This window comes from Macaca mulatta, chromosome 2 (assembly GCF_049350105.2).
Source record: "Macaca mulatta isolate MMU2019108-1 chromosome 2, T2T-MMU8v2.0, whole genome shotgun sequence".
Lineage (NCBI taxonomy): Eukaryota > Metazoa > Chordata > Mammalia > Primates > Cercopithecidae > Macaca > Macaca mulatta.
In genome coordinates, this window is record NC_133407.1 from 86217725 (window position 1) to 86237342 (window position 19618).

The following is a 19618-nucleotide window of genomic DNA, read 5'->3' on the forward strand; positions in this document are numbered from 1 at the left end:
AGACAAATGGGATTACATGGAGCTAAAAAGCTTCTGTACAGTAAGGGAAACAATTATCAAGATGAAAAGACAACCTACAGAATGGGAGAAAATATTTGCAAACTATTTATCTAAAAATGAATTTAATAACCAGAGTATAGAAGAAGCTTAAACAACTCAATAGCAGAAAAAATATATATAATCTGATTTAAAAATCAGCAAGAGATTTGAATAGACATTTCTTGAAAAAAGACAAATGGCTAATGGATTATAAAAATAATGTTCAACAACACTAATCATCAGAGAAATGCTAATTAAAACCACAATAAGATATCAATTCATCCCAATTAAAGTGGTTTGTATCAAAACACGGGTAACAATAGATGCTGGCAAAGATGTGGAGAAAGGGGAACCCTGTTGGTGGGAATATAAATATATAAATTTACACAGCCACCATGGAGAACAGTATGGGGGTTCCTCAAAAAACTACAAATAGAACTGCCATATGATCCAGAAAATCTACTGCTGGGAATATACCCAAAAGAAAGGAAATCGATATATTGAAGAGATATCTGCACTTTCATATTTATTGCAGCACTCTTCACAGTAGTCAAAACAGGTAATCAACCTAAATGCCTGTCAAAAAAGTTATACATATATATATACAATGGAATATTATTTATCCATATAAAAACAATGATTCCTGTCATTTGCAATAACATGGATGGAACTGGAGATCATTATGTTAAAGGAAACAAGCCAAGCACAGAAAAATGATTATCACATGTTCTTACTCATATGTGGGAGCTAAAAAGTGTATCTCATGAAGATAGAGAGTAAACAGGTGGTAACCAGAGGCCAGGAAAGGTAGAAAAAGAAGGGGGGATGAAGAAGACGACAATAATATAAATGTTTTTATTACCACTGAACTGTAAAGATGGTAAAATTTATATATATATTTTAACTCAAAAAATATTAAAACTATGTTAAATATTACATTATTTATTTATTCAACAGACTCTGCAAGATTTTTCTTGTTTGCCTAACTTTTAAATGCTATTTTAAGCTGGAATCAGGGCATAGAAAAAGTCTCTATCCTCATTAACATTACATTCTTATCTAATTAGATGAAGTAAAACTGTGAAAACAGCCTAATTTCCTATATGGTAGAAATGGTTAGATACATTATATGCATGTGATGAAATGCTAAGTAGCTATTAAACATAAAGTTTACCTACATGTATTAACTTGGAAAGTTCACCAAGATTTACAGTGAAGGATCTATATTGCTCTCCAGTGTGTAGCATATGGCTCCCCAAAAGACAGTAACTGGCATACAAATGAATAGTTTATAATGTTAATATTTGTCCAATTATCTTTGGGTAATTAGAATATAGTAATTTATTTTCTTAGTTATATGTCCCATATTTTCAAATTGTTTACCATTACCATGCATTATGTCAACAGCTAATAAATGTATGTTAGTAAATGTTGACAATGTCACTTAATAATATTAGATACTATTACTAGTATTTTAATAACTATGACTTATTTTTAGGTATAAATAAAAAGCCTAATATTAACCTGGAAAAGCAATAATTTTGGAGATAATGAATTGAAGAGAACTTCACTGAAGGATATAAGCCCTTTTTTTCTAGGCCTTCTTTCTTTGTGGGCTTACCAAGCATCATCCTTCAAAGATAAATGGGTGTGTGTGTGTGTGTGTGTGTGTGTGTGTGTGTGTGAATATTTGTTCATATTCTCCCAGTTAAAGGATTTTGTTCTTTATCAAAAAGATTTCAAAATGTTTTCATTTTTCACATGGAACTGCTTTTAACCCTTTATTTTAAAAGGATAGGAAAAAAAAAATTTCTACCATCTCACATAGAATCGACTACACAATTTATTATAGTTTGATACTTAAAATTTGGAGAAAATACAGACTTTAATATGATAGGGACAATGAGAACACTGTAATAATAATCTTAATTTTAATAATTGCTAACACGAATTAAGATCTTAATATATTCTAGGACTCGTGCTTTCTACATAACATGCATTATTATCTCATTAATCCTTCAAGAAATGTTTTATGTAAAAACAACTATGATCCCCCATTCCACAGATTTAAAAAAAGGGTGTATAGTGGTTTCATCTATAGCTAGTGAGTAGAACCCACTTACAAACCAAAGTCTGTCACGCTCCAAAGCCAATTATTGTAATCTCTGCTTTTTTGCACACATGAGGTATTTCAGAGTTTGAATTTTTGAGGTTGTTAATCTTTGATTGTTTAAAAATGGTAAGAGTCTTCAGACAAGAAAGGGCATATGTCTCCCCTCCTGCCTATTTACCTAAAGATGTTCTTCCCCTACCCTTCCTGGACTCTGGTTACCACCAATTTACCCTCTTTCTTCCTGAGATCTCTTTTTAGATCCCACATGCAAGTGAGAACATGTGATACTCATTTTTCTGTGCTTGACTTATTTCCCTTAACATAATGGTCTCCAGTTCCACCCATGTTATAGAAGACTGCCACTATACATCCTGCCCACTTGAGTAGGTTCAGTATCTAGAAGACTTAACAGCACTAGGTCCAAGAGTTGGTATCCAGCACAAGGAAAAGGAGGAGGCAAAACTAAATAGAAGAAATAGGGAGCAGGCAATCCTCTTGAACAAGGAGTCAAGGAACCTAGTCATAGGCTCAAGGAAAGCAGATAACATTTATTTTTACTTATTTATTCTTCCAGTTGTTGTATAAAATAATCTGTGGAATATAATATGTAGGTAAATATACACACATACATATTAATGCACACTGTGTAAATCACTTTCTAGCATTGTTACGTAACCTCTATACATGTCCACCTACTTATCTGTTAAATGGCAAAGATAACTACCTTAAAGTTGTATCATGTATATTGTAAGAGATAATTAATTCAACATGCTTAAATGGTACTCAGTATTATGTATGCACTTGATATTTGAAGAAACTTCTTCAGTCCCAGAAACATTCATATCTATGGATGTTTAGACTTTTGTACTAATGAAGCTAAAAATTTTATTAAAAATATAAAATAGTACAAGTTTTTTTGAACAATGGTGCAAACAAGTCATTTATCTTTCTATGTTGGATTGCTATGTCTGTGATAATTAAATTATTTAGATGTACTACACAATCTGAAAAAATGCAAAAAACAGTGACTCAAACTTAGTTAACATAAGAATCTACCACAAACTTTGTTCAACTGGTAAGGTCTTAGGGAAGGCACAGAAGTCTTCATTTTGAGATGCAATAGCACAAAGTCTTATTCTCTTATAATGAACTACAGAACAGTGAATAAATGCAATTGTTCTTCTTGAACTGATGCTTTCTCTCTTTTGTTAAATAGCTTGGAGCTAACAAAATGTCATTTCTTCACATTCTATAATTCGGTGCTTTCAGGGATTTAGATAGATCTTGACAAATACTATTAATTGGTGAAGTTTTACTACTGGTTCAAATTCTGTGCTATTACCTTCAGTATTTAATAACCGTAAACTTTGAGGGGTTTGAACTATACTTGTAGTTTAAATAGTAAAATTGTTTTATATAACTGATATATTAGTAGTTTGAAAAGGTCATATTCGACGGGGCGTGGTGGCTCACGCCTGTAATCCCAGCACTTTGGGAGGCCGAGGCAGGCGTATCACAATGTCAGAAGTTCAAGATCAGCCTGGCCAAGATGGTAAAACCCCATCTCTACTAAAAACACAAAAAATTTAGCTGGGGGTGGTGGCGTGCACCTGTAGTCCCAGCTACTCAGGAGGCTGAGGCAGAGAACTGCTTGAACCCGGGAGGCAGAGCTTGCAGTGAGCCAGGATGGTGCCACTGCACTCCAGCCTGGGCGACAGAGCGAGACTCCGTCAAAAAACAAAAACAAAAACAAAAAAACTCATATTAGGTCTTTCGGCCGGGCTTGTGAGCGGGACGCGTCGCCATGGGCCGCATGATCTGAGGACAGTGGAAGGGTGCCGGGTCTGCGTTCCCCGCCCAGGTGAAGCACCGCCAGGGCATCGCGCGCCTGCACGCCATGGACTTCCCCCAGCTGCTACAAGAGCACAGTGAAGGACGCTATCCACTACCACTACCCGGGCTGCGGTGCGCCCCTCGCCAAGGTGGTCTTCCGGGATTCGTACCGGTTTAAGAAGTGGAAGGAGCTGTTCATTGCCGCTGAGGGTATTCACATGGGTCAGTGTGTGTATTGCGGCAAGAAGGTCCAGCTCAACATTGGCAGTGTAGACACCATGCCTGAGGGTACGACCGTGTGCTGCTTGAAGGCCAAGCCTGAAGACTGTGGCAAGCTGGCCCGGGCATCAGGGAACGATGCCTCCATTATCTTCCACAACCCTGAGACCCAGAAGACCCATGAAGCTGCCCTCTGGCTCCAAGAAGGTTATCTCCTCAGCCAACAGAGCTGCGGGTGGTGTAGTGGCCACAGGTGGCCGAATTGACATAAGCCATCTTGAAGGCTGGCCGGGCCCACCACAAATATAAGGCAAAGAGAAACCGCTGGCCACGAGTACGGGGTGTGGCCATGAACCTTGTGGAGCATCGTTTCAGAGGTGGCAAACGCCAGCACATCGGCAAGCCCTCCACCATCTGCAGAGATGCCCCTGCTGGCCATAAAGTGGGTCGCATTGCTGCCCGCCAGACTGGACGTCTCCGGGGAGCTGAGACTGTGCAGGAGAAAGAGAACTAGTGATGAGGGGCTCAATAAAGTTTGTCCTTCTGCCACCAAAAAATAAATAAATAAATAAAAATAAAAGATAATATTCATTCCTAACTCTCTTAAGTGTGCTTCCACAATTGAAAGAGATGTATTATGAGTTTTTTGTTATATAAATATAAGATTATTGTAAAATAGTTAAGTGGTACATAAAAAGGTGAAGAAAGGATTATATATCACCTAAAATCCCACCAACCTGAGATCAAAAACATAAGCAATTTAGTAGCCATATGTTTGTGCATTTCTCTATCAACATAAATCTATACACACATATGTAGTTGTGTGTGTATATAAACATACATATACATAATTTTATATTAAAAATCAATCATATTGTATATGTTATTTTACTTTGAATTTTTGTAAGTGCTGTCTTTTGTGGGACATCTGCTTGTCTCTCTTCTTTCCCTCTAGTCCCCCACTCTATCTCTATACATTCCCAATATTACATCTCCCTCCGTCACTGTGTAACCAATTCATAATGTGGTGTTTATCTTTCTCATAAGCACATTTATCAATTTACCATTGTTTATTTTACAAAAGCATAATCATCTTACATGCAACTCTTTCACATCTTTCTTTTTTCCAACATATATATGATATATATATATAGCTCATTCATTATATATTTATCTCTCTCATTCATTATATATATATATATGTATAATTCATTCATTCTTTGGAATCCCAACTTATCACTTAGTAGCAGTGATTGGGACAAATTATTTTGTTTCTGAGTTTTTATCTGTAATATGGGCATAATTATTGTAACTATTTCCTTGGGTTGTTATTAAGCACAATATATTAGTCTGTATAAAATGCTTAGAACCACATCTTACTCAAAGTAAGAGCCATGGAAGCATTAGCTATTATTTATAATAGGTGCAGAATATTTTTTCATGGTATAGATGTAAAAAATATATTTAACCAGAAAGCCCCTAATTAAATAATGGATCTAAGCAATGATCATCAATGGATACTAAACTCTTTGGATGAACAGTGGCGGGTTGATTAGACAGACAAAACCTGAATTCATTCAATAATGTTAAAGAAAAAAGTGGTACAACTACATATTATTTGCCTACAGAGGTGATAAAATAGGAAGTATTTAGCGCCATCTATGAAACATTGTTATCCAAGAATCACAGAAACTTATTTTTGCTTATAATCTCCTTATGTGTAAAAGCTAGCATTCTCCAAGCCTTGGCATTAGAAAGGACCTTTATCACCCATTTGGCTATTTCTGCTGGAGAAGGAGACAAGCATATTTTTCTAGGAACACTCATTTTCCTCCTGGAGATTTGTTGATCTCTGCAGGGCAAGCTCCCTTCAGGATTCACAGAATTTTTATCAGCACCTTGTAGTTCTCCATTACTGGTCTCTGAAGGCATCCCTAAGAGCAGAAGGGGAAAAGGTATTCCTTTTCTCTCCATCTGTTCTTGGAAGAACCAACGCCTGGCTCCTACCCTCTAGACTCCTGTGAGCTGGTCCAACAGCTGCTTGGCTCAGGAAAGACAGTTTGTCATTGATTTGAACTGGAGGGAAATATTCAAGCCACCATCTTCATAAATGAAAGCCTTTACTATTGACTAGGTCCAGTCGCTCACACTTGTAATTTCAGCACTTTGGGAAGTCAGGGCAGGAGGATCACTTGAGGCCAGGAGTTTGAGACCAGCCTGGGCATCATAGCATGACCCCATCTCTACTAAAAATCAGAAAAATTAGCCGAGTGTGGTAGTGCATGCCTGTAGTCCCAGCTACAAAGGAGGCTGAGGCAAGAGGATCCCTTAATCTCAGGAGTCTGAGGCTGCAGTGAGCTGTGATTGCACCACTGAACTCCAGCCTGGGCAACAGAGCAAGACACTGTCTCAAAACAAACAAACAAAAACCATTACAAATAACAACAACAACAAAAAAGGCTTTACTATATATTTCAAAAAACAAAGTGATTTTCATAAAGTACACAGATTTTAAGCAGAAAAAGGAAGGTAAAACTCAGATGAATTACATCATTGAGTCATAAAGGAAAAGAGCTATCATCCCATTAGAGGAAACTCGCATTGACTGAAGAAGGACAAGATAATATTTTACACTTTGGGAACCTGAACAACTAAACAGGAAAAGAGAAATAAACATAAGTAATTAAAAATTAAAAAGAGTGCAGAATCGCCATACTTTTAGTCTGTCTTTCTTCTATGGGAAGATTCTAACATTGTTGAGTATGCAGGTAAAAGAGAATGGAGTTGGTACCTGGAATTTTTCCTTCTGTGTCCTCCAAGGAGCGTGGCATTATATATGTACCTTGCCATGAAATAAATATCACCATAAGAGAGGAAGTCAAACATAAATGCTGTGCAAATTCTAGCAGACCTGCTTTATGTCTGTTCATTTCTGGAGATGTCCAGATACAACTTGTATGGTATTTTTTCTTTTTTCTGAAAATCAGAACTATATTTTTAAAATTTATAATAACCAGTTGAGCAACAACGATACACTTTCCATAAGAACCATTTTTACCCTGTTTTAATAAGGTTGGTATGCATGGAGTGCAGGGCAGCAGAGCAGCCGCAGGCAGAATACATGGGACTGCTATGAAGCAGGAAAAGTTTCCCTTAGGAAAGAACTATGCCTTTAACAGTGCGACCTAATAGAAGAGCTCCAGACATAAAAATTCAGCCTTCCCAAAGCATGAAGCTTTCATTCTTCTGCAACTGCCATGGTAAGAATAACTCCAGAGAGACTGTAAAGGAATAGTGCTGTTGTCATTATCATTCCTGTGTAAAGAAAAAAATATATATGTCTAAAGGTGTTTCTTTTTCCATTTTATCAAGGGTCTTTGTTTGGAAACTTTTAAATATGATCTTATGACTGCTTCTAAATAATACACCTGCTATAATATAGTAAATACTCAATTTGTGATACTCAATTCAGCTCTACTTAAATTATTTTCTTATAAAAGTTCAGAAGATCATCTACTTATGACTTGGTAGTACCTGCAGGATGCTATGACACATGTGTGAACCAATAGCAATGCAGTAAAATTTCATGAAAAGATGATTAATAAACTCGGCCCTGATGAGTACTCACATGTTAAGTGACATTTCGCCTACTATGTTGGGGATATAGTTGTTAGACTTTAGATCTGAAGAAATCTCCAGAGACTTTCAGGTTTATACCCTTCTCTTCAAATATTTCAATACCATTCAAGACTGACAGTTGTTTGTTTTCTTCATAAAGATGTTGCAGGACAGAGATTCCATAATTTTTAAGATTTTTATCATTCCACTTACAAAGTTGCTTGCAGTTATCCCTCTAAAAATTTTATATTAATAATATTATTTCAAAACTGTAGGATTTTTATTTTCTGGAAGAACTGGGACATAAAATGAAGAAGCTGAATCCTTAAAAGAGTGAGTAGGATTAAAATTCCATCTTCTGATTGCCAACTCATTCTTTCCAGTATAATATGCCATCTCAAAAGTGAACAAAAATATCACAATAGTATTTTAAAATACCTTCATCCATTACTAGTCAGAGTGATTTTGTCTTTTAATTTTTATATCCTTACTTCTATCACCGTGTAGGCACAATATAAGAAAGGAATAAGAACCCATGTAAATGTAACACAATTTTTTAAAAAAGAAATACTGTAATTGGTTAATAAATTCTCACAAGTTAAGAGAAATTTGTTTAAGCCAGATCATTTTACTCATAGGTAAAATGAAGAAATTAAACTAGAGGATTTGTGAGATACCTTTCCATTAAAAGGTTTTAGAACATGTCTTGCCAACATATAGCATTTTGGGGTATTATTTTGAGCTAAAAGAAATTGAGGACCAACAAACACAGTTGTTAAATCAAGTTTAGCCTAAAGCTGCCTGCTTACCTATTTTAGGTTCAGCCTAAAGACCTGGGTACATAGGTAACTATAGCTTAAATGGAGGTGTAAACAGATTGTGATGTACTTCTGTGTCAATCATCAAGTTTTGACCAATCAACAGGGGTCAATTGTTCAAAACATATTCAAATAAGGCAAATACCAAGTTGTAACCAATTTGGCTATTTCTGTACCTTACTTCTGCTTTCTGTACCTTGCTTTCCTTTTTCCCTCTAAAAATTTTCTTCCACCATGTGGCTGAACTGGAGTCTCTCTGAACCTACTTTGACTTGAAAGGCTTTCCGATTTGCAATGTCTTTGCTCAGTTAAACTCTGTTAAATTTAATTTGTTTAAGGTTTTTCTTTTAACACAAGAAAAGCTCTTTACTTGCCCCTCAACTTACTGAAGTATAAATTTCACGTTTTGTAAAAATAAATTTAGTTTATAGAGGAAATTTTCATTAGTAAAGAAAATTTTCATTAGTAAATCTGTACCGGGAAGAGAGCTACTCATCAGCTGAGAGATTTTTATCTGCCTAACAGGCAATCTTCATTCACCCTATATTTCCTCCCTCCCCTCACCTTCCCATAATTTATCTCCCCACTTCCCTGTTTTAAAAGTCTCAGTTATCTAAACTTCCTTAAGTCTCATATTTCTGTAGGACCCCTGTGCATACATATATAATTAAAATTGCTTTTTCCTGTTAATCTGTTTTATGCCAATTTAATCCAGAGACCAGCCAAGAACTCAGAAGAATAGAAGGAACCATTTTTTTTTCTCCCTTGCACCATTTTAACACTGCTTGAACCAATTCAATTTTGTTTTATGAAAGCTTTCCTTGTGCTTTCCACGCTAACGTTATCACCATATTCACCATGAAAGCATGTAGGACTTTGGGGTGGAACTGGAAGGAAAAAAGATTAATTTTCTCTCTACCCTTTATTGTTCTTAATGAGGACAGACCTCAGTCATGAAAGACAGATTAATTACAGGAAAACAGTTTATTGACATGTATACCTCATATACCTCATATAGACATAGGAGATACTCAGAGAAATGAGTAAATATAAGAAAGACAGTTTTGAAATCAGGCTTAAATACCATTTTTAGTTAGAACAGAGACTGGTTATGAGGAGGTGACCAGGAAAAGCACAGCAAACAATGGTAAGTTTTGTTATACAGATTTCAGTCCATGCCTTCTCCATTGATAACAGTCTCTCGTGACTTAGAGTCATCCTTCTCTTCCTGGAACTGAGAGGGAGACACCCTTACAAATGGAGATTTCCATTATAGAAGTAAATGTTTCTTACAAAAGGATAAATCCTATTCTTGTGGCTGCTGTTTCTCAAAATAATCCTGACGCCAAAGAGGCACATTTTGGAGTGGTATGTTCTGGTCCCTTAAAGCATGTACCTTTATATAAGAAAATTGACATAAATTTTACAATTTAATGGAGTGCCATTCATAGAAAAAGTCTTTCTGAACCCAGCCTCTATTTCATTAATGTTACGGATTTAAGGTTTGAAGTTATGGATTTAAGGTTTGAAGTTATGATCTTACCTTTTGTTTTCCACTTCTTTTTTGAGTTCCTAAAGAATTTGTGAGAAATCAAAATTAATCCATCCATTAGAGATGAGTATGACAATCATCTGCAAATTACCATTTCTTTATATATTTTAAAGTTCTTCTCCCACCATCAGGAATACATTACAATTTCAAAGACATATTCTTTATAAACATAACACAAAAATAAATGGGATTTGGAAAATAGATAAGAATTGGTCTTTGTAAAATAAGAAGCTCTCAAGTTGCACATTCTTATGATAATCTACACTGAATCAATACTATTGTAGGTCTCTTGTATCTTGTAGCAAGATTTCTGTCTCCTAAACTTAAATCTAACTGAAGATAGGATGGTACTTTATCCCTATGGTAGGTACAAGGACAAAAATTAGAAATAAATGTAGAAATCATCACAACCTCCTTCAATTTTCCCACTCTACTCAAGCTTTCAACCTCATGTCACTCCATTAATGCCCTGGCTACATACAGATGGTATAATCTTATAATGTTGCTATAATAAGGTCTCCTGATTATAGTTTCTTCAACTTCCATTTCTGCCTGAAAATTTCTATCATCACAGATTCTACTTTCTTCATTGTACAGAAGCAGCAGCTAGGGCTTGATAGACAAATGTGTCCAGTTGCATTATTTACCAGCTAAGCAACCTTGTGCAAGTTATTTAATCTCTCTGATCCTCAGTTTCATTAAAATGATAATAATAATACTTCCCCACAGGATGCTGGAAGGATTAGAGATACCTCTCTGTAGAGAAGTATACACTAAGTGTGCTTAGTCCATTGGCTCTAGTTGGCATATCAAATGTGTCCAATACATCGTCATTGTCGTCTCTGAGAAAGTGTCTTTCCTCACCAAAGGTAATTTCTCTTATCTTCTGTAAAACCATCAAATGTCCTCCACTCTTTCTCAGCTTTTAATCATTCACAACAGGCTCCTCCTGGGCTTACCAATATGTACAAATGTGTTTTTTGTTTTTGGTTTTTGGTTTTTGTTTTTTTGCTGTACAGTACTACGACTCTTGACAAATGTACACTGTTATGTAACCACCACTGAAAAAATAAATATGTAAAAATTCAATCACTACTACCCCGACCTGCCCAAAATTCTTCTGCATCTTCCCTCATTCCTAGCTCCTGAATATTGCTAATTTGTTTTCTGTTCCTATAGTTTTGCCTTTGGAAATGATACATATAGATGGAATCATACAGTACATAACCTTTAAAGCCTGAATTCTTTTATTTAATAAAAAGGATTTGAGACTCATCCATGTTGTTTCATGTATCAGTTGTTCTTTTTAGTAGTGTTCCACCGAACAGGATGGAATGTGTTTACTCATTCTCCAGTTGAGGGGCATTTGAGTTATTTCCAGTCCTTGGCATTTACAAATAAACTAACACTGAGTTTTAAACCACTTTTGTTGTTCGAATTATTTTTCAACTTTATCTTTAACTATTTGAGGTTTTCAGTTGCTGCTTCTATCCTTAAAAATCCAAAAATTCAGATTCATCTGTGCTTGCAAAGTGGCAATTTCTATTTCAGCTAACCTTCTTGTAAATATTTTTTCTGGACTCAGGCTATGTCTCTGAAAGCATGCTGCCACCATTCTATTTTGCAATGTTTTTTCTCCTAGTACAAAAAGTTCATTAGATACATCATCATCCATCCACATCATTGAGAGCAACAGTTTATCAAAAGTTTTCTACTATGGAGAACAGAGAAACAGTCTGACCTTCAATATTTTCTTCCCCACTGTTTCCCAGAGTCCATTTTGTAATGCAAAATATTTTGGTTTTTTATTACACTATCCCCCACATTCTAGACACCAATTTTCACATTAGTTGGGTAATGCTGGGGTTGCAAAATCTAGTGTCCTACCACAATAAGCACATTTTATTTCTATGTGAAAGTGACAACTGCTACATATGTTTGTATCTCATTGGCCAAAACAAGTCCCAAGGCCACATCTAACTTCAAAGGTGGTGAGGAAATACAATCGTACTATGGCCCCAAAATAGAGAGCTAAAAGTATACGATGGACAGCACTGATGACCACCGCAGGGTCTAATTTGTCCCTAAGCACTTAGCCAACTTTTCTAACAACATTTATTAAAGATTACTCCCATTGCCCAGTTATTTTAAATGTCACCTGTACTATCTACCAAAATCTCATATGTAATGAATCTGTTACCAGTCTGTATTTTATTCCATTTAGTTTTGTTGCTTCCTGTAATTGTACCTCAAGTTTATCATTACCACAGCTGTACAAAATATTCTGATAATAGCAGAGCAAATCTTCCTTCACTAGTCTTCTATTTCAAAATTTGTGTCAGCTAGTCCCTGCATTGATTCTTCACTAGGCTTCTTCTATGTATTCTAAACACACAAGTAATATAGGAATAAGAATTATAAAACACACTTAAATAAAGCATAGATATCCCTCTTTAATCCCCTTTTTCATTTCCATTTTCCGGTTAAGAAGTGATTTTTGATCTATATTCTGTTAGTTCTTTTTTATATATGTGCATACATACTTTTGTACACTTAAAATGTATTCATATCTTCATCTGTTCGGGTTGCTAAAACAAAACACCATAAGCTGAGTGGTTTATAAAAGCAGAAATTTCTTTCTCATAGTTCTGGAAGCTAAGAAGTCTAACATCAAAGCACCAACAGTTTCAGCATCTAGTGAGAGCCCATTCCCTGTTTCATAGATAAAAGGATGTCTTCTCACAGTGTTCCCACATGGTAGAAGAGGTAAAGGATTTGTATTAGTCCATTTTCACACTGCTAATAAAAACATACAGGAGACTGGGCAATTTACAAAAGAAAGAGGTTTATTGGACTTACAGTTCCACGTGGCTGAGGAGCCCTCACAATCATGGCAGAAGGTGAAAGGCATATCTCACTTGGCAGCAGACAAGATAAAAGAGTTTGTGCAGGGACACCCCTGTTTTTTAAAACATCAGATCTCGGCGGAGCAAGATGGCCGAATAGGAGCAGCTCCAGTCTCCAACTCCCAGCGCCAGCGACACAGAAGACCGGTGATTTCTGCATTTTCAACTGAGGTACTGGGTTCATCTCACTGGGGAGTGCCGGACGATCGGAGCTGGTCAGCTGCTGCAGCCCGACCAGCGAGAGCTGAAGCAGGGCGAGGCATTGCCTCACCTGGGAAGCGCAAGGGGGAAGGGAGTCCCTTTTCCTAGCCAGGGGAACTGAGACACACAACACCTGGAAAATCGGGTAACTCCCACCCCAATACTGCGCTTTAGGAAACAGGCACACCAGGAGATCATATCCCACACCTGGCCGGGAGGGTCCCACACCCACGGAGCCTCCCTGGTTGCTAGCGCAGCAGTCTGTGATCTACCGGCAAGGCAGCAGCGAGGCTGGGGGAGGGGCGCCCGCCATTGCTGAGGCTTAAGTAGGTAAACAAAGCTGCTGGGAAGCTCGAACTGGGTGGAGCTCACAGCAGCTCAAGGAAACCTGCCTGTCTCTGTAGACTCCACCTCTGGGGACAGGGCACAGTAAACTAAGACACACAGACACCTCTGCACAGACGCAAACGACTCTGTCTGACAGCTTTGAAGAGAGCAGTGGATCTCCCAACACGGAGGTTGAGATCTGAGAAGGGACAGACTCCCTGCTAAAGCGGGTCCCTGACCCCTGAGTAGCCTAACTGGGAGACATCCCCCACTAGGGGCAGTCTGACACCCCACACCTCACAGGGAGGAGTACACCCCTGAGAGGAAGCTTCCAAAGCAAGAATCAGACAGGTACACTCGCTGTTCAGAAATATTCCATCTTCTGCAGCCTCTGCTGCTGATACCCAGGCAAACAGGGTCTGGAGTGGACCTCAAGCAATCTCCAACAGACCTACAGCTGAGGGTCCTGACTGTTAGAAGGAAAACTATCAAACAGGAAGGACACCTACACCAAAACCCCATCAGTACATCACCATCATCAAAGACCAGAGGCAGATAAAACCACAAAGATGGGGAAAAAGCAGGGCAGAAAAGCTGGAAATTCAAAAAATAAGAGCTCATCTCCCCCGGCAAAGGAGCGCAGCTCATCGCCAGCAACGGATCAAAGCTGGACAGAGAATGACTTTGATGAGATGAGAGAAGAAGGCTTCAGTCCATCAAATTTCTCAGAGCTAAAGGAGGAATTACGTACCCAGCGCAAAGAAACTAAAAATCTTGAAAAAAAAGTGGAAGAATTGATGGCTAGAGTAATTAATGCAGAGAAGGTCCTAAACGAAATGAAAGAGATGAAAACCATGACACGAGAAATACGTGACAAATGCACAAGCTTCAGTAACCGACTCGATCAACTGGAAGAAAGAGTATCAGCGATTGAGGATCAAATGAATGAAATGAAGCGAGAAGAGAAACCAAAAGAAAAAAGAAGAAAAAGAAACGAACAAAGCCTGCAAGAAGTATGGGATTATGTAAAAAGACCAAATCTACGTCTGATTGGGGTGCCTGAAAGTGAGGGGGAAAATGGAACCAAGTTGGAAAACACTCTTCAGGATATCATCCAGGAGAACTTCCCCATCCTAGTAGGGCAGGCCAACATTCAAATCCAGGAAATACAGAGAACGCCACAAAGATACTCCTCAAGAAGAGCAACTCCAAGACACATAATTGCCAGATTCACCAAAGTTGAAATGAAGGAAAAAATCTTAAGGGCAGCCAGAGAGAAAGGTCGGGTTACCCCCAAAGGGAAGCCCATCAGACTAACAGCAGATCTCTCAGCAGAAACTCTACAAGCCAGAAGAGAGTGGGGGCCAATATTCAACATTCTTAAAGAAAAGAATTTTAAACCCAGAATTTCATATCCAGCCAAACTAAGTTTCATAAGTGAAGGAGAAATAAAATCCTTTACAGATAAGCAAATGCTTAGAGATTTTGTCACCACTAGGCCTGCCTTACAAGAGATCCTGAAGGAAGCACTAAACATGGAAAGGAACAACCGGTACCAGCCATTGCAAAAACATGCCAAAATGTAAAGACCATTGAGGCTAGGAAGAAACTGCATCAACTAATGAGCAAAATAACCAGTTAATATAATGGCAGGATCAAGTTCACACATAACAATCTTAACCTTAAATGTAAATGGACTAAATGCTCCAATTAAAAGACACAGACTGGCAAACTGGATAAAGAGTCAAGACCCATCAGTCTGCTGTATTCAGGAGACCCATCTCACACGCAGAGACATACATAGGCTCAAAATAAAGGGATGGAGGAAGATTTACCAAGCAAATGGAGAACAAAAAAAAGCAGGGGTTGCAATACTAGTCTCTGATAAAACAGACTTTAAACCATCAAAGATCAAAAGAGACAAAGAAGGCCATTACATAATGGTAAAGGGATCAATTCAACAGGAAGAGCTAACTATCCTAAATATATATGCACCCAATACAGGAGCACCCAGATTCATAAAGCAAGTCCTTAGAGACTTACAAAGAGACTTAGACTCCCATACAATAATAATGGGAGAATTCAACACTCCACTGTCAACATTAGACAGATCAACGAGACAGAAAGTTAACAAGGATATCCAGGAATTGAACTCATCTCTGCAGCAAGCAGACCTAATAGACATCTATAGAACTCTCCACCCCAAATCAACAGAATATACATTCTTCTCAGCACCACATCATACTTACTCCAAAATTGACCACGTAATTGGAAGTAAAGCACTCCTCAGCAAATGTACAAGAACAGAAATTATAACAAACTGTCTCTCAGACCACAGTGCAATCAAACTAGAACTCAGGACTAAGAAACTCAATCAAAACCGCTCAACTACATGGAAACTGAACAACCTGCTCCTGAATGACTACTGGGTACATAACGAAATGAAGGCAGAAATAAAGATGTTCTTTGAAACCAATGAGAACAAAGATACAACATACCAGAATCTCTGGGACACATTTAAAGCAGTGTGTAGAGGGAAATTTATAGCACTAAATGCCCACAAGAGAAAGCAGGAAAGATGTAAAATTGACACTCTAACATCGCAATTAAAAGAACTAGAGAAGCAAGAGCAAACACATTCGAAAGCTAGCAGAAGGCAAAAAATAACTAAGATCAGAGCAGAACTGAAGGAGATAGAAACACAAAAAACCCTCCAAAAAATCAATGAATCCAGGAGTTGGTTTTTTGAAAAGATCAACAAAATTGACAGACCACTAGCCAGACTAATAAAGAAGAAAAGAGAGAAGAATCAAATCGACGCAATTAAAAATGATCAAGGGGATATCACCACCGACCCCACAGAAATACAAACTACCATCAGAGAATACTATAAACACCTCTACGCAAATAAACTGGAAAATCTAGAAGAAATGGATAATTTCCTGGACACTTACACTCTTCCAAGACTAAACCAGGAAGAAGTTGAATCCCTGAATAGACCAATAGCAGGCTCTGAAATTGAGGCAACAATTAATAGCCTACCAACCAAAAAAAGTCCAGGACCAGATGGATTCACAGCTGAATTCTACCAGAGGTACAAAGAGGAGTTGGTACCATTCCTTCTGAAACTATTCCAATCAATAGAAAAAGAGGGAATCCTCCCTAACTCATTTTACGAGGCCAACATCATCCTGATACCAAAGCCTGGCAGAGACACAACAAAAAAAGAGAATTTTAGACCAATATCCCTGATGAACATCGATGCAAAAATCCTCAATAAAATACTGGCAAACCGGATTCAGCAACACATCAAAAAGCTTATCCACCATGATCAAGTGGGCTTCATCCCTGGGATGCAAGGCTGGTTCAACATTCGCAAATCAATAAACATAATCCAGCATATAAACAGAACCAAAGACAAGAACCACATGATTATCTCAATTGATGCAGAAAAGGCTTTTGACAAAATTCAACAGCCCTTCATGCTAAAAACGCTCAATAAATTCGGTATTGATGGAACGTACCTCAAAATAATAAGAGCTATTTATGACAAACCCACAGCCAATATCATACTGAATGGGCAAAAACTGGAAAAATTCCCTTTGAAAACTGGCACAAGACAGGGATGCCCTCTCTCACCACTCCTATTCAACATAGTGTTGGAAGTTCTGGCTAGGGCAATCAGGCAAGAGAAAGAAATCAAGGGTATTCAGTTAGGAAAAGAAGAAGTCAAATTGTCCCTGTTTGCAGATGACATGATTGTATATTTAGAAAACCCCATTGTCTCAGCCCAAAATCTCCTTCAGCTGATAAGCAACTTCAGCAAAGTCTCAGGATACAAAATTAATGTGCAAAAATCACAAGCATTCTTATACACCAGTAACAGACAAACAGAGAGCCAAATCAGGAATGAACTTCCATTCACAATTGCTTCAAAGAGAATAAAATACCTAGGAATCCAACTTACAAGGGATGTAAAGGACCTCTTCAAGGAGAACTACAAACCACTGCTCAGTGAAATCAAAGAGGACACAAACAATTGGAAGAACATACCATGCTCATGGATAGGAAGAATCAATATTGTGAAAATGGCCATACTGCCCAAGGTAATTTATAGATTCAATGCCATCCCCATCAAGCTACCAATGAGTTTCTTCACAGAATTGGAAAAAACTGCTTTAAAGTTCATATGGAACCAAAAAAGAGCCCGCATCTCCAAGACAATCCTAAGTCAAAAGAACAAAGCTGGAGGCATCACGCTACCTGACTTCAAACTATACTACAAGGCTACAGTAACCAAAACAGCATGGTACTGGTACCAAAACAGAGATATAGACCAATGGAACAGAACAGAGTCCTCAGAAATAATACCACACATCTACAGCCATTTGATCTTTGACAAACCTGAGAGAAACAAGAAATGGGGAAAGGATTCCCTATTTAATAAATGGTGCTGGGAAAATTGGCTAGCCATAAGTAGAAAGCTGAAACTGGATCCTTTCCTTACTCCTTATACGAAAATTAATTCAAGATGGATTAGAGACTTAAATGTTAGACCTAATACCATAAAAATCCTAGAGGAAAACCTAGGTAGTACCATTCAGGACATAGGCATGGGCAAAGACTTCATGTCTAAAACACCAAAAGCAACGGCAGCAAAAGCCAAAATTGACAAATGGGATCTCATTAAATTAAAGAGCTTCTGCACAGCAAAAGAAACTACCATCAGAGTGAACAGGCAACCTACAGAATGGGAGAAAATTTTTGCAATCTACTCATCTGACAAAGGGCTAATATCCAGAACCTACAAAGAACTCAAACAAATTTACAAGAAAAAAACAAACAACCCCATCAAAAAGTGGGCAAAGGATATGAACAGACATTTCTCAAAAGAAGACATTCATACAGCCAACAGACACATGAAAAAATGCTCATCATCACTGGCCATCAGAGAAATGCAAATCAAAACCACAATGAGATACCATCTCACACCAGTTAGAATGGCAATCATTAAAAAGTCAGGAAACAACAGGTGCTGGAGAGGATGTGGAGAAATAGGAACACTTTTACACTGTTGGTGGGATTGTAAACTAGTTCAACCATTATGGAAAACAGTATGGCGATTCCTCAAGGATCTAGAACTAGATGTACCATATGACCCAGCCATCCCATTACTGGGTATATACCCAAAGGATTATAAATTATGCTGCTATAAAGACACATGCACACGTATGTTTATTGCAGCACTATTCACAATAGCAAAGACTTGGAATCAACCCAAATGTCCATCAGTGACAGATTGGATTAAGAAAATGTGGCACATATACACCATGGAATACTATGCAGCCATAAAAAAGGATGAGTTTGAGTCCTTTGTAGGGACTTGGATGCAGCTGGAATCCATCATTCTTAGCAAACTATCACAAGAACAGAAAACCAAACACCGCATGTTCTCACTCATAGGTGGGAACTGAACAATGAGATCACTCGGACTCAGGAAGGGGAACATCACACACCGGGGCCTATCATGGGGAGGGGGGAGGGGGGAGGGATTGCATTGGGAGTTATACCTGATGTAAATGACGAGTTGATGGGTGCAGCACAGCAACATGGCACAAGTATACATATGTAACAAACCTGCACGTTATGCACATGTACCCTACAACTTAAAGTATAATAATAATAAATTAATTAAAAAAAATAAATAAATAAAAAATAAAATAAAAAAAAACACAAAAAAAAGAAATGATAAAAAAAAATAAAAATAAAAAAAATGAAACATCAGATCTCATAAGACTTATTCCCTATCATGGGAACAGCCCAGGAAAGACCTGCCCCCATGATTCAATTACCTCTAACCGGGTTCCTCCCATAACACATGAGAATTCAAGATGAGATTTGGGTGGGAACACAACCAAACCATATCAGGATTTATCTGTGGCCTTTTTAAATAAGGGAACTAATTACCTTTATAAAACCTCTGCTTTTATCA

At 37.7% G+C, this 19618-nt stretch overlaps 1 pseudogene; it reads left to right on the plus strand.

Moving 5' to 3' along the window:
• The first annotated feature begins 3956 nt into the window (after positions 1 to 3956).
• LOC693294 (large ribosomal subunit protein uL2 pseudogene) lies at positions 3957 to 4718 on the plus strand (annotated as a pseudogene).
• The last annotated feature ends 14900 nt before the right edge of the window (positions 4719 to 19618 follow it).